Consider the following 14,284-nt stretch of genomic DNA (forward strand, 5'->3'; position numbering starts at 1 on the left):
GATTCAGCGAGTTGCTGCCTGAAATTAAAGAGTTCCTCACATGCAAGCAGAACTTCAAAGTCAGGGTGAGGACACAGCACAGTTTGATTGCACACATTATGAGGAGCAAGTTCAAAGCATCTTGTCAGAGTTTGATAAGCGCTTCACAGACTTTTCAATACTTGAACCTGTTGCAAGCTACATGTGTTTTCCATTTGGAACTGTAGATGTGGATGACATCACATCCAAAGTGGCCACACTATTTAATCTGGACAGCCATGCTGTGGAGAACGAGATCATCACACTTCAAACTGACATTGAGATTAAAGCCAGGGCAACACAAGGGATGAAGGCAGAGTTCTGGGAGCTACTGCTGCCTGAGAAGTACCCCAACCTCAGGAGATGTGCCATGAACTTAACAGCATTTTTTGGATCAACCTACCTGTGTGAGTCTGCTTTCTCTCACATGAAGATCATCAAGTCCAAGTACAGAACCACATTGACAGATGACCTTCTTGTGGACTGCCTGAGGCTTGCAACCAGCTCCTACAACCCAGACAGAAAAACTAGCTACCTCTTCCCAGTGCCAGCGTTCTCACTAAGGTAGAGACATTTAATAAAAAAATAACAGATAAAGGAGAACTATCAGTGACTGTTGACAGACCTTTTTGTGGAATTGTAGTAGTAGTAAAAACAACACAAGCAGTGTAAACAAATGTCAATATAATTTACTATCTAACTAACTGAAAAATATATTCACAGTGTCATAAGGTGCATAAGGCTAGTATTAGTAGTAATAGTATTACCCATTCAATATGCACATGACAGAAAATATTATATGGCATATAATATTTTCTGTCATGTGCATATTGAATGGGTATATATTATGCCTGAATTTCCCCAAGGGGATCAATAAAGGAATATCTTATCTTATCTTAGCCGAGAGTAGGACAAATTTGGGCTGGTAGCTCTCGGCTAGGTGGCAAATTAAAAAGTAGATCTTGGTTAAAAAAAGGTTGGGCACCCCTGATGTACGCCGTCTGCGCCCTGGGGATGAAGTCCTCTCGTTCCGCTATTCTCCAGTCGTCGCCTCGATCCGTCTCACGCCGACCATCGCCGCCATCTTGTCCATGCGCGTGTCGCGCGCCCTGGTCGCGTTTCCTTATGCACGCTCTGCTTGCGTGTCGAGCGGATCTGCAGGGTCCACACCAGACAGTCCTTGTGCAGTTACTTCTCCGATGGCCTTTCTCTCCGCATCGCCAACACGCCCGCTCCGTCGTGGTCCTGGTCCTCTCCCTTGGCGTCGCTTGGGCCTTTAGCGCCCTCTCTCCCGCCTCCGCGGCAGCTGGTTGGGTATCTTCTCATTAACTTAGCCTTGAACTGTCCCAACGTCATGTCCTTAGAACCGTGTGTTACTAGGAGTGTGAACGGTTTGTATAACTCCGGTAGTCTTCTCATTATCATCACCATCATTAGCCCATCGCTTGGTGCTTCTCCGGCACCCCTCAATGGCGTCGTGATTCGCTCCGCTCTGTTGACGTATTCGGTCACAGTCTCGGTTGGTCCCTTCCTCAGGGTCGTCAGTGCTATGTAGAGGGCCATGACTCTGGGTCTTCCTCGCCCGATGAAATGCTCTCTCAGTACCGCCAGGCTTTCTCTGCCTCTGTCTTTAGTGTCACGGAATATCAGCCCCAGGTTCATTCAGAGGACGCTACTTTTCAACAACGCAAGCAAGACTTCACTGCCGCCAGAGCCAGGACCCTCCGACGAGCTGCCGGCGCCGCCAGGGAGCAGCTCCAACGCCGCCTCCGACGAGCTGCCGGCGGCGCCAGGGAGCAGCTCCAACGCCACCTCTGACGAGCTACCGGATAGGACCAGCGTCAGCGCCGCAAGCAGAACCGGAGCAGCCAAAAGACCAAAAACATATAATTTCCATGAAGAGTGGGAGGAGGCTTACTTTTTTGTTTATTTCAACGCAAAATCAGTCTGTCTGATTTGCAAACAAACTGTGGCTGTGCCGAAAAAGGGTAATTTGGAGCGGCATTATACAACGATGCACAAGAAACACCGCGCAGATTTTCCTCCAAAAACAGTCCTACGAAGAACAGCACTCCAGCAGATGAAGTCTTCACTAGTGGGACAACAGTCCACTTTTACGAAGCCCAACACAGAGGTAAAAGCTGCAACAATTGCATCTTATCGTGTCAGTCACATTCTCGCTAAAAAGAAAAAATCCTTCAAAGACGGCGAATGTGTAAAAGAGGCATTGACTGCCCCTGCCGATTCACTCTTCGGTAATTCCAAGTATCACACAGAGATTATGAATGCTGTTAAAGACCTTCAGCTGTCACGTAATACTGTGACCCGGCGCTGTGAGGAAATGTCCGAAGATGTTCACGAGCAACTCATGAGGGACATTAATACATGCGAGTGTTATTCCCTGCAGTTCGATGAATCGACTGATATGGTAGATGTGGCACAGCTATGTATTTACATTAGAATGGCCTTTGACGACATGAGCGCAAAAGAAGAGCTGCTCACCATATTGCCTCTTAAAGGATACACTAAAGGTGAAGACATCTTTCAAGCCTTCATGGAGTTCGCTAAGCAGAGCAAACTACCCCTCCATAAACTCATCTCTATTACAACCGATGGGGCACCAGCCATGGTTGGCTGTAATAATGGGTTCATCGGACTGTGCAAAAAAAGCGACGCTTTCCCGGACTTCCTTAATTACCACTGCATAATTCACCAACAAGTGCTGTGTGCAAAGATTTTAAATATGAAGGAAGTTATGGATATCGCTAGGAAGATTGTGTGCTCTGTCAGGGCAAGGAGCCTACAGAGGAGGCTATTTCGTGCAAATATGGAGGAGACGGGGGTGGAGCACACAGACCTGCTGCTGCACACAGATGTAAGGTGGCTGAGCAGAGGTACATTTCTGGAGAGATTCAGCGAGTTGCTGCCTGAAATTAAAGAGTTCCTCACATGCAAGCAGAACTTCAAAGTCAGGGTGAGGACACAGCACAGTTTGATTGCACACATTATGAGGAGCAAGTTCAAAGCATCTTGTCAGAGTTTGATAAGCGCTTCACAGACTTTTCAATACTTGAACCTGTTGCAAGCTACATGTGTTTTCCATTTGGAACTGTAGATGTGGATGACATCACATCCAAAGTGGCCACACTATTTAATCTGGACAGCCATGCTGTGGAGAACGAGATCATCACACTTCAAACTGACATTGAGATTAAAGCCAGGGCAACACAAGGGATGAAGGCAGAGTTCTGGGAGCTACTGCTGCCTGAGAAGTACCCCAACCTCAGGAGATGTGCCATGAACTTAACAGCATTTTTTGGATCAACCTACCTGTGTGAGTCTGCTTTCTCTCACATGAAGATCATCAAGTCCAAGTACAGAACCACATTGACAGATGACCTTCTTGTGGACTGCCTGAGGCTTGCAACCAGCTCCTACAACCCAGACAGAAAAACTAGCTACCTCTTCCCAGTGCCAGCGTTCTCACTAAGGTAGAGACATTTAATAAAAAAATAACAGATAAAGGAGAACTATCAGTGACTGTTGACAGACCTTTTTGTGGAATTGTAGTAGTAGTAAAAACAACACAAGCAGTGTAAACAAATGTCAATATAATTTACTATCTAACTAACTGAAAAATATATTCACAGTGTCATAAGGTGCATAAGGCTAGTATTAGTAGTAATAGTATTACCCATTCAATATGCACATGACAGAAAATATTATATGGCATATAATATTTTCTGTCATGTGCATATTGAATGGGTATATATTATGCCTGAATTTCCCCAAGGGGATCAATAAAGGAATATCTTATCTTATCTTAGCCGAGAGTAGGACAAATTTGGGCTGGTAGCTCTCGGCTAGGTGGCAAATTAAAAAGTAGATCTTGGTTAAAAAAAGGTTGGGCACCCCTGATGTACGCCGTCTGCGCCCTGGGGATGAAGTCCTCTCGTTCCGCTATTCTCCAGTCGTCGCCTCGATCCGTCTCACGCCGACCATCGCCGCCATCTTGTCCATGCGCGTGTCGCGCGCCCTGGTCGCGTTTCCTTATGCACGCTCTGCTTGCGTGTCGAGCGGATCTGCAGGGTCCACACCAGACAGTCCTTGTGCAGTTACTTCTCCGATGGCCTTTCTCTCCGCATCGCCAACACGCCCGCTCCGTCGTGGTCCTGGTCCTCTCCCTTGGCGTCGCTTGGGCCTTTAGCGCCCTCTCTCCCGCCTCCGCGGCAGCTGGTTGGGTATCTTCTCATTAACTTAGCCTTGAACTGTCCCAACGTCATGTCCTTAGAACCGTGTGTTACTAGGAGTGTGAACGGTTTGTATAACTCCGGTAGTCTTCTCATTATCATCACCATCATTAGCCCATCGCTTGGTGCTTCTCCGGCACCCCTCAATGGCGTCGTGATTCGCTCCGCTCTGTTGACGTATTCGGTCACAGTCTCGGTTGGTCCCTTCCTCAGGGTCGTCAGTGCTATGTAGAGGGCCATGACTCTGGGTCTTCCTCGCCCGATGAAATGCTCTCTCAGTACCGCCAGGCTTTCTCTGCCTCTGTCTTTAGTGTCACGGAATATCAGCCCCAGGCTGGTGTCGTCAAGCATCGGCGCTAACTCACAGTACGCGTTTGCGTTCCGCTGGTCATCCAGGGCTTCCTCTTCCGCCGTCAGTTCTCCCGTGGGGGCCGTCAGGATCGTCTCTTTCAGCCCCGTACCGTGCATGTAGCATAGCATGCGCTCTTCCCAGAGTTCATAGTTCTCTGCTTTTCCATTGAATGGTGGCCCTTTGTTCCTCCCTCTGGCCGTTGCGCATTCCAAGGTGGGGTTCTCCCCCTCGCCTCCACCGTGCCCAGCGGGCGCCATGCGCTCCGAGGCGGGGTTCTCCCCCTCGCCTCCGCCGTGCTCAGCATGCTCCGTCTCCCCCGGCACCGCCTCCTCGGGGCTCTTGGTCGCTGCCTTCCAGCGACTCCCGGCTGCTGCCTTCTTGACTCTCCTGTGAGTCTTCTTGGCTTTCATGTTCACCATTGATGGTAGGCGTAGCTTTAGCTCTCGTTGGCCTAGCGTCTAGCCGCGCGGTGCTCCCGGCGCTAACCTAGCCTGTACTTCAGCTAATCTTGCTACCCTTATTATTTCGCCCCGGCGTTATCTGGGCCCATAACCTGTTAACAGAATTCGGCTATAGGGCGACAATAATGTGGTCAAGAGGCATGGTTTCTATCTTGAGCCCAAACTGGCGTGGTTTATTTAATCACATGTTAAGTAGCAGTCACTATAGGTCTTCTCTTACTGAGAGACATGGGGGAGAGAAGGAAGTGGGTGGATACATTTTCTTTTATACTCGTCACAGGGTGGTGTACCTGAGTGGCTCCGCCTAGAGCGCCCTCTAGTGGAAACAGATATATATGCAACTAAACAGTTACTAGTGTAAACAGCCATATGTGCAGTTAGACAGTTACTAACAATCCTACACAGAATCTCTGACTTCAACATAAAGAGAGAGAGAAAAAGAGAAAAAGAGAGAAAGAAAGAGAGGGGGAGAAAGAGAGAGAAAGAGAGAAAGAAAGAAAGAAAGAAAGAAATTGAGTGTATTTCTGTGAGAATGCGCGTGGCGCACGCCTCCCGAGCCGCCTCGAATCCAACCAAAGCGGAAAAGATAGCTTGCCGCCCGCAAGGCGCACGCCCGCTTGCCGCCAGTGTGCACAGCTTCGTCCGTTAACATGGGAGCGGAAGTGAGGCGGCAGTCGCCCGTCCGTCCGTCCGTGTTGAATCGCGTCTGGTGTGCCGGGGGCGTCAGAGTGCCAAAGTTCCTGCCTAAAACACGCTGCTGTGTTGTTTCAAAAGATAGCTTCCTTTTTCAGTCTCTCTTATCACATTCTGGCATGGAAATCCAATTTTGGAAATGGCAAGTACCAAGCTAATGTGTAAAACAGCTTTTAAGCGGCCGTCATTGTGCCCTCTTTCTATTTTACCCTGAATCATCACTACCATTTCAACCTGCCCAACCTACAGCATCAGCTCACCCCCCTGTGTCACTTAACACAAAGTCACACCAGGATCTCTAAACGGAATAGGGCTGCAGTGACCCGTGACACAATCCACCATTGGGGTGGAGGCTATTCTCGGTCCTCGATCGAACTTACCACCACACAAAAAAACACTAACCTTCTTGTACTAGTATGCACTCTGCTACTTAGGAACGTATAGGAATCTACTTGGCCTATATTACTACCTACTATGCTAATTAGTCTTTACTACTATACAAGTACTCAAGTTCGACACTGTTTGACGAACAATGTTACCCATATCTGCTAGAGTTGTACCCTACCTGCTGACTTGTTGTACAGAACATGGCTTTGGATAAAAGCGCCAGCTAAATGACTAAATGGGAATGGAGGTCATATGTCCCTCCTTAGACTGGTGTGTGAGGTAGTGTGTACATATAGGGAATTTCAGCTTCTGACCCTGTTCACATGCTCCATGTTCTCAACTCTCTTTTCACTCAGGTATAGCATTGAAAAGCAGAGATAAAACAGCATGTTTACGAAAATCCTCTAAATTCGCATAATTTTATCCAAATTGATTCTGGAAGATTACCACCCTGCCTTGGGAGACAGGGTGGAGAGAGTTTCTCACAAAGCACTTCTTTCCACTTCTCCTCCCCGCGAATCCAATACGTCGATGGCGTATGACATATAAATGCCTCAAGTGTCCCAAATTGTTTTCTATTGAGAAGCTGCATTCTCTGCCAAGTAGTAGTCTATCTCTCTCCGCTCCCCTAAAGAGCATTATCTTATTCCCCTCTGTCAATCAATAGTCATCTGAGGTAGAATTGAAAAATCATGCATGATGTTTAATACTATAGCCTTCACTTTTCCTTCAAAAAGAGCGGAAGCCACTTCTATCACAGAGACCTCTCTCTGTGGGGTACTGTTCTATTTTCTTCCTTCCAGTCTTTTGTCTTCTGTCTTTTGACGGGACTTCTGAGACAGATATTGGTTCTTAATTTATACACTAGACCTTATCCCCACCTCCAATGTACAGCCCCACCCCACCTACCCAACCTCCCCCAATGCACAGTTTCTATGTCAAATGTATATACTCTTCTTCTGGATTTTTTTAGTATCACAAACAGTACTGTATTTGAAAATCTGGTATGTCATAAATGTATAGATGTAGCAGTACTGTCTATCTGTATGTCATGTGTGTCATATGATGAATTGAAAATGGGGGACCCTGATGGAAACAAGACGAAAGTCTTTCTCAGGTCTGCATCCTCTTAACAATTGTATGTATTGAGCTGTACTGTACTGTACCCATTCTGCAATCTGTTAATAAACTTTTCAATCAATCAATCAATCAATGATTGAACATGATGATTTGTTCAGGCTCTTTTAACCCTTTCACCCCCACACTACCAAACGGTTAACCCTTTCACTGTGACAACACACAGAAGGTTAACCCTTTCGCTGCCGCGTGACAGAAGGTTAACCCTTTACTATCACACAACCGACGGCGACCGATAGTAAAGGGTTAACCTTCTGTCGTGTGGCAGTGAAAGGGTTAAAGGAGAACAGAATTACATGCCATATGATGGTGATGGCCAAGATTGCAGTGACTGTTCTACCCCCACATTGGTTATGTGCACCACTGAGATCATGGATCAGCTTCATACTGACTTCTGTCTGACCTGCAGCGTCGAACCATACCTGCTCTGCATTGACCTATTCTGAGTGGTTTCTCCTGCCCCCGGGGCATATGGCCCTGAGCCATCGTCTTGTATCCCATCCTGTATACATACGCTTGCAGTTGTTCTTAGTTCTATTTATTACTTGATTTCGCGATTCTCTTATATTCTCTGATTCTATTCACATATGCTTACTATATGTATCTATTCTATTCACATATATGCTTGCTTATAATGGCATGCAAATTTATTGATTCTGATTGGCTGAAACAGTAAAGTTAGACGTTGTTATTTTGTATAACACACTCCACGTGACCCCAGATCCCTCCCACAACCGAATTACTTTTTTTTTTCTGTCTGAATGAATCCGCCATAGATAGACAAATGGAAGTATGAATAGCTTTTGAACGAATCCTCAGAAAAATATACAGTCAACTGGAATATGTTAGTTTGTTACATACACATGGATTATGTAATTAATTTGTCATGACCCATTGTGAAACAAAAGAAAAATCGCGGACTGTATTATTTTCCTCGCTGTGTGAAAAACGACATAACTTTGCGTCTGAGGGGAGTGGCCACTGGCTGAGTGCTCTCTGTCTCTGTGTCGGAGAGGAGAGAAGCACAGACAACATGAGAGAGGAGAGATGAGACGCACCTAAATCCATTGCGGGGTGAAAATCTGCCGCAAAACATTAATATCTTTGGAACCGTGTGTGTTAAATTGTATCTGAATCGGGAGATCTTCTCTCGTCACAATTGAAATTGTATTTCTCCGTCGGGCAAAAGCTGGCTGGCAGTCTCATTGAATAATATACACGCTCCGAAAGTCTGTAAACTTGTGCATAATGGAGTGTGGCTCTATAGCAGAGGTCCCCAACCATCGGGTCGTGGACCGATGTAATATTAGTTTGTTACACATATGTTGGATTATGTAATTGGTTTGTCATGACCCATTGTCAAAACAATAATAAATTGCGGAATTTATATGAAGTTTGTTGTTAGATGGCATGCTTTGTAGCACCTCCCTCTGCTTCAAAAGGACACTGTCACACAAAGCGATTTCACTGGATGTCCCGGACACAATGGAAGTATGGATATATTATATAAGATACAGTCAACTGGAATATGTTAGTTGTTTACACATGTTGGATTATGTAATTGGTTTGTCATGACCCATTGTCAAAACAATAATAAATCACAGGATTTATATGAAGTTTGTTAGATGGCATGCTTTGTAGCACCTCCCTCTGCTTCTAGACACGGAGGCAATTTTTCTGTGGATGGTTTTGTGAATAAATCTCCATTATGCTTCAATTACTGTGTGTTTATTGTATAGCAATAAGGTTGGGTGAATTCGGCCATTGTATAAACGAATTACATCACTTGAAGTCGTGTGTTATACGCCTGTCTAACGCCTGTCCCCGTCTCCCTGTGAGTGGATGTCTCGATTCTCGTGGTGATGACCGGAGTCGGAGTGGTGGACGTCCCGTGGTGATGGCCGGGGCCTCTCCCCATACCTCAAATGGATCCGTCATCAGCTCTATTCTATTTTCAATCTTTCAAAATGTTCTTATGTACCCCAGTTTCTATTGCATGTGCATATTTGTGTTTCATTACACGTATACTGTACATATGTTTCCTTAAGGGTTTTCTTTTTATATATGTGTTCCTTTAAAGATATTCCTTTACACTTGTTTTTATCAATGATGTGAGTTGTTTTGCTATCCTGTGTTCCTCAGCCTTGGCCATGCAGGCCTGTTACCAGCTGGCACTTGTTAGTAATCACAGGGTAGCATATAGACCTGCTCGTTCCGCTCACTCATTGTCGCACCATTGCCTTGTTTCAGTGTATTGTATCACAGTTGGTTTCGGTCACTTACTCACCTCTTGTTTCTTATATTCCCCGTGAGTCCGTTCCTATTTAGTTCTTATTTTTCCAGCATTGCTGAGTATTGTTTTCGGGTTTGCAGTTCGCTTTTGTTTAGTAACCTTTGATACCGTTTGTATTCATTGTTGCTTGCTGACTGCTTAGTAAAAGCCCGTTCACTTCAGTAAGTCGTCTCAGTCTCTTCTCTCTCTGCTCGTGTTAACTGCATTTGGGGTCTCCTCTTCCATACCACACCGAAACCATCACAGTAGTACCCTGTAGTATCATGTAGTGCCATGTAGTGCCATGTAGTACCATGTAGTATCCTATAGTACCCTGTAGTATCCTGTAGTACCCTGTAGTATCCTGTAGTACCCTGTATTACCCTGTAGTACCATGTAGTACCATGTAGTACCCTGTAGTACCCTGTAGTACCATGTAGTAACATGTAGTACCATGTAGTACCATGTAATACCCTGTAGTGCCATGAAGTTCCATGTAGTATCATGTAGTACCATGTAGGAATAAGTTTAATGATTAATGCCCAATGTGACATATGTAACATTTCAGATCTTTGCCATTAGGGGGCGCTATTTTTAAAATAAATTGTATGTGTTCTTTGTAGTCTATTTAGTCAGTCTTATGCCCCTCATAATTTTCCTTGAAGGAGAAATGGGTGTGGGTTCTACTGGGTTAAAAATAATGTTATTTGAGCGAACATTTAACGTTATTATAACACTATTTTAACGTTAGTGAATTTGAATGCACATACATAGCTAGTTAAATATCACAACTTGTGTCATCATTGTTCATCATTGGGGGAAACTAAGTGCTGCCTCTCTCTACCGTCCCCGCTACACTCGGGACTACACTAACGTTATAGATAGCTAGCCTATAGCTAACGTTATAGATAGTGAACGTTAACCAACGTTTGCAAACAAAGCTAACGTTATCCAGTTGACATTACAGATCATAATAGCTATAATAACGTTAACGAAGTGAGAGTAGGGAAACGTTAATGTAGTCCCGAGTGAAATCCTGATTTCATCTGTGAGTTGTAAACTGTATGGAAACGTGAAGTTAGCTCATGCTACTGGAAAACGGACGCACGAGGCAATCTCGTCATTAAATGAACTGAGTTAAAAATGATGACGCCCCTTCTTTTTTTTTTACCACGGATGTCGCGGTTGTCTGTTCTCCATCCACGGGTGCCTTGACACACCGCGGGATTGCGGTGATGCGGTTACCGCGACAGCCCTAGTCTGGTGCAGAACTGTTAGTACTACTATACAATAAAATCTTAACTCATTCTGCGCCAACCACATAATATTATGTGTTTGCTCGCCATCCGTTGAGCGCCAAACACGTAATATTACGTTTTTAGATAGTTTTTTCTTTTCTTCGATTTTAATATTCTATACACTCTCACGGACCTCTGTGTTATCATTGGAACTAGTGCACTGCGACCTTGCCCAGGCCCGACGGGGCCCGGCCCGGCGGGTTCGGGCTGGGTAGGGCTTTTTTTTTATAAATAATTCGGGCTCGGCCGGGCCCGGGCACCGCCGTTTTTTTTTTTTTTTTTTTTTTTTTTTCATATAACTAGGGTTATATGATAACCTTCGTTTTAAGATTCGCTTTCTCTTTTGCGCCAGAGAAACATTTGGATGTAATTACTGCAGCGCGCAGAGAGAACTCAGGGGACAAGTTCAACTCGATTGGTTGTGTTGGAATATAGCCAGTTGGCGAACGTTTTAATTTGTTCTTGGGATGTATGTAGCCGGTTTTGTTAACGGTGTTCAACGCGTTGCTGACGTCTGGTGAGTGATGTTTACTATTTGCTGGGTCGCGACTGCTACTTGTTTTGTTGTGATTTTCATTACGTTGCTCTGCTCAAAATCTGATTTCTGTTTTCTGTTTGTTTGTTTGACTGAGTAGGCTATTGTGTGTCGTGTGTGTGTGTGTGTGCGTGTGTCAAAGAAGATTCTATAGCCTTCACGTTTTACGAGGCTGATGTGTGACAGTGTGAGTCAGTCTATATAAGCGAGCACTGGGAGAGACGGCATTGCGAAACAGGCTATGTAAATGCTTCTTAGTTTTGTTTATTTATTACGTTCATATAAAACCGTGTTTCGAATATTTAAAACAAATACAAAAAAAATTATATTTTAATAATAATAATAATAATAATAATAATAATAATAATAATAATAATAATAATAATAATAATAATAATAATAATAATAATAATAATAATAATAATAATAATAATAATAATAATAATAATAATAATAATAATAATAATAATAATAATAATAATAATAATTTTTTTCGGGTTTTCACGCGGGCTAGGGCTTAAAATATTATTTACAGTCGGGCTTATTTTCGGGCAGGGCCTGAAGTTCAAGGGCTCGGGCAGGGCTCGGGCTTTATTTCAAGGCCCTTGCAGACCACTAATTGGAACTCATTCTGAGACCCCAAGAGTGCAATGCCGGCCGAATCCTGCTAGGTGGCAGTATCGCCTAACCTTTGAAACCTTATTTCACACTGTGTGTTACATTTTATATGGTCCGGGCGGAGAATTTGGACCCAGGCAAGTGAAAAGCATACTTGATGCATATTTTGTGCCATTTCATGTCAGGGACCCGATGAACATCAATACTGGAAATCACAATCAGACAATTGGAATATTCTTTTTGGAATAACTCCTAGAAAAGGTAAGGACTATATGACATCAATCCTACTTCGATCCTACAATGATTTCACATCGATCGCAACGATCAACGTATGTAGTATTCAAAACGTATGCCGTTGCTGACGATTAGAGCATCACAAAATGACCCCCCCCCCTTTGATGCCTTCATGATTAAACATAATACCTATTATATACCTTTGATTTGGAAATAATATCGTGTCCAGGTGTAACGGGTGTAAAAACTCACTCCCCAGAGGCATCCAAACTGAGCGCTTAGGAGGGAATTCCTTTCTTGGCGCAGCGGTTTGTGATGTCGCCCGCAGTGCGGACGCCTGGGGTTCGACTCCCACTCAAGGCATGGTCGAATTCGTGACAGGGGCGAGTTGCCTCTGTTACACTGGTGCCGTAGACCCGGATGCCTTGGGTGGTGTGAGTTTAGGGGGGGTGAGTGTAACGGGTGTAAAAACTCACTCCCCAGAGGCATCCAAACTGAGCGCTTAGGAGGGAATTCCTTTCTTGGCGCAGCGGTTTGTGATGTCGCCCGCAGTGAGGACGCCTGGGGTTCGACTCCCACTCAAGGCATGGTCGAATTCGTGACAGGGGCGAGTTGCCTCTGTTACACAGGCGAGCAACGCGAACGACCTTCGCAAAATGCACATAGTGCTCCATAACTCAGCTTCCAGGAATTAGCCCGGATCACTCTGAAACTATACAATATTCACCACGGGATAACACGCAAACGTATACATGAAAAAATCCACTATTTTTTACATGTTGGACGAGAGATAGTGACTGTCAAATGAGCCATAGTATTGTTGTGAGGATTCGCCTGTCCCTGGACCTTTTTCCTGTGTTTTCCCTGTCTACTCTCCTCTACTCTTCACCAGCCCCCACCCTTGCGATGATTTACTCTCCTCTACTCTTCACCAGCCCCCACCCTTGGACATCCTTGATCCTCTACCTTCACGCACCTGTTGGGAGTTTGCAATCACCTCGGGAGAGTACATAGGTTGCAGACTCCCCGCCAGTCCTTGTCGGGTCATTCTGTGTTCTGGATTCTGTGTTCTGGACTCTGTATCTGTATCTGTGTTCAGTGTTCATGGAGTTCTGGACGTTACCATTCTGTACGTCACCATCACCTGCCGCGTCTCCGGCATGAGACGACGGCCCAGCCATCACCACCTGTCGCCGTTTGCCTGGAGTGGGACACCGTCTTCGCTCTCTAATTCTCTACGGGAGGTTTTCCAGTGTTCCCACTCCAGACGTCAAGGCGGCACGCCATCGCTCCCGATTCCACGGGAGGAAGGCGTCTCTTCGTGATACTCGTTCCTGGGGTGAGGCTCGTCGTCGTTCCCTAGTATTCCACGGGAGGACGGCGTGTTCCCATCCCGGTCCCCTGGGACCCCCTTTGTTCTGCGCTGCCCGTCTGCAGCATCCGAAGAGGAGGAGGAGGATCCCCGTGCCAGGCCTCCGCCGTCGGGCCCCTGTCCCCGTGCCAGGCCTCCGCCGTCGGGCCCCTGGTCCCCGTGCCAGGCCTCCGCCGTCGGGCCCCTGTTCCCGTGCCAGGCCTCCGCCGTCGGGCCCCTGTCCCCGTGCCAGGCCTCCGCCGTCGGAACCCTGTCCTCATCCCTGTAAGCAGCTCTGGCCCTCGCCCTGTCCAAGGCCTTAACCCTGTTCTCTGTCCCTGTCTCCAGCCTGCTTCTCCGGGCCTCTGTCCCTGTCCCCCTCTCCAGTGCCCCTGGTCCTGGCCCTGACACTTAGCCCTGGTCCTTAGCCCTGGCCCTTAGCCTTAGTCCCTTAGCCTGTTCGCCTCTTAAAGGCACAGTGCCGCTTTTCCATATTTCCTTGACTCTAGTGTTTTTGTGTTTTCCCTTATAGGGACTGTGCCGCTTTTTGTAAGAAATAAATGCCCTGTTTTGGCTTACTCTCATACCTGTCTTGTGTTGTGCGATTGGGGTCGGTTACAAACCATAACAATTGTCTCCATATCTATAATATAGAATATAGATATTGTAACTGAGGGG

Source organism: Notolepis coatsorum, assembly GCF_963971535.1.
Source record: "Notolepis coatsorum genome assembly, chromosome: 6".
In the NCBI taxonomy this organism is placed as follows: domain Eukaryota; kingdom Metazoa; phylum Chordata; class Actinopteri; order Aulopiformes; family Paralepididae; genus Notolepis; species Notolepis coatsorum.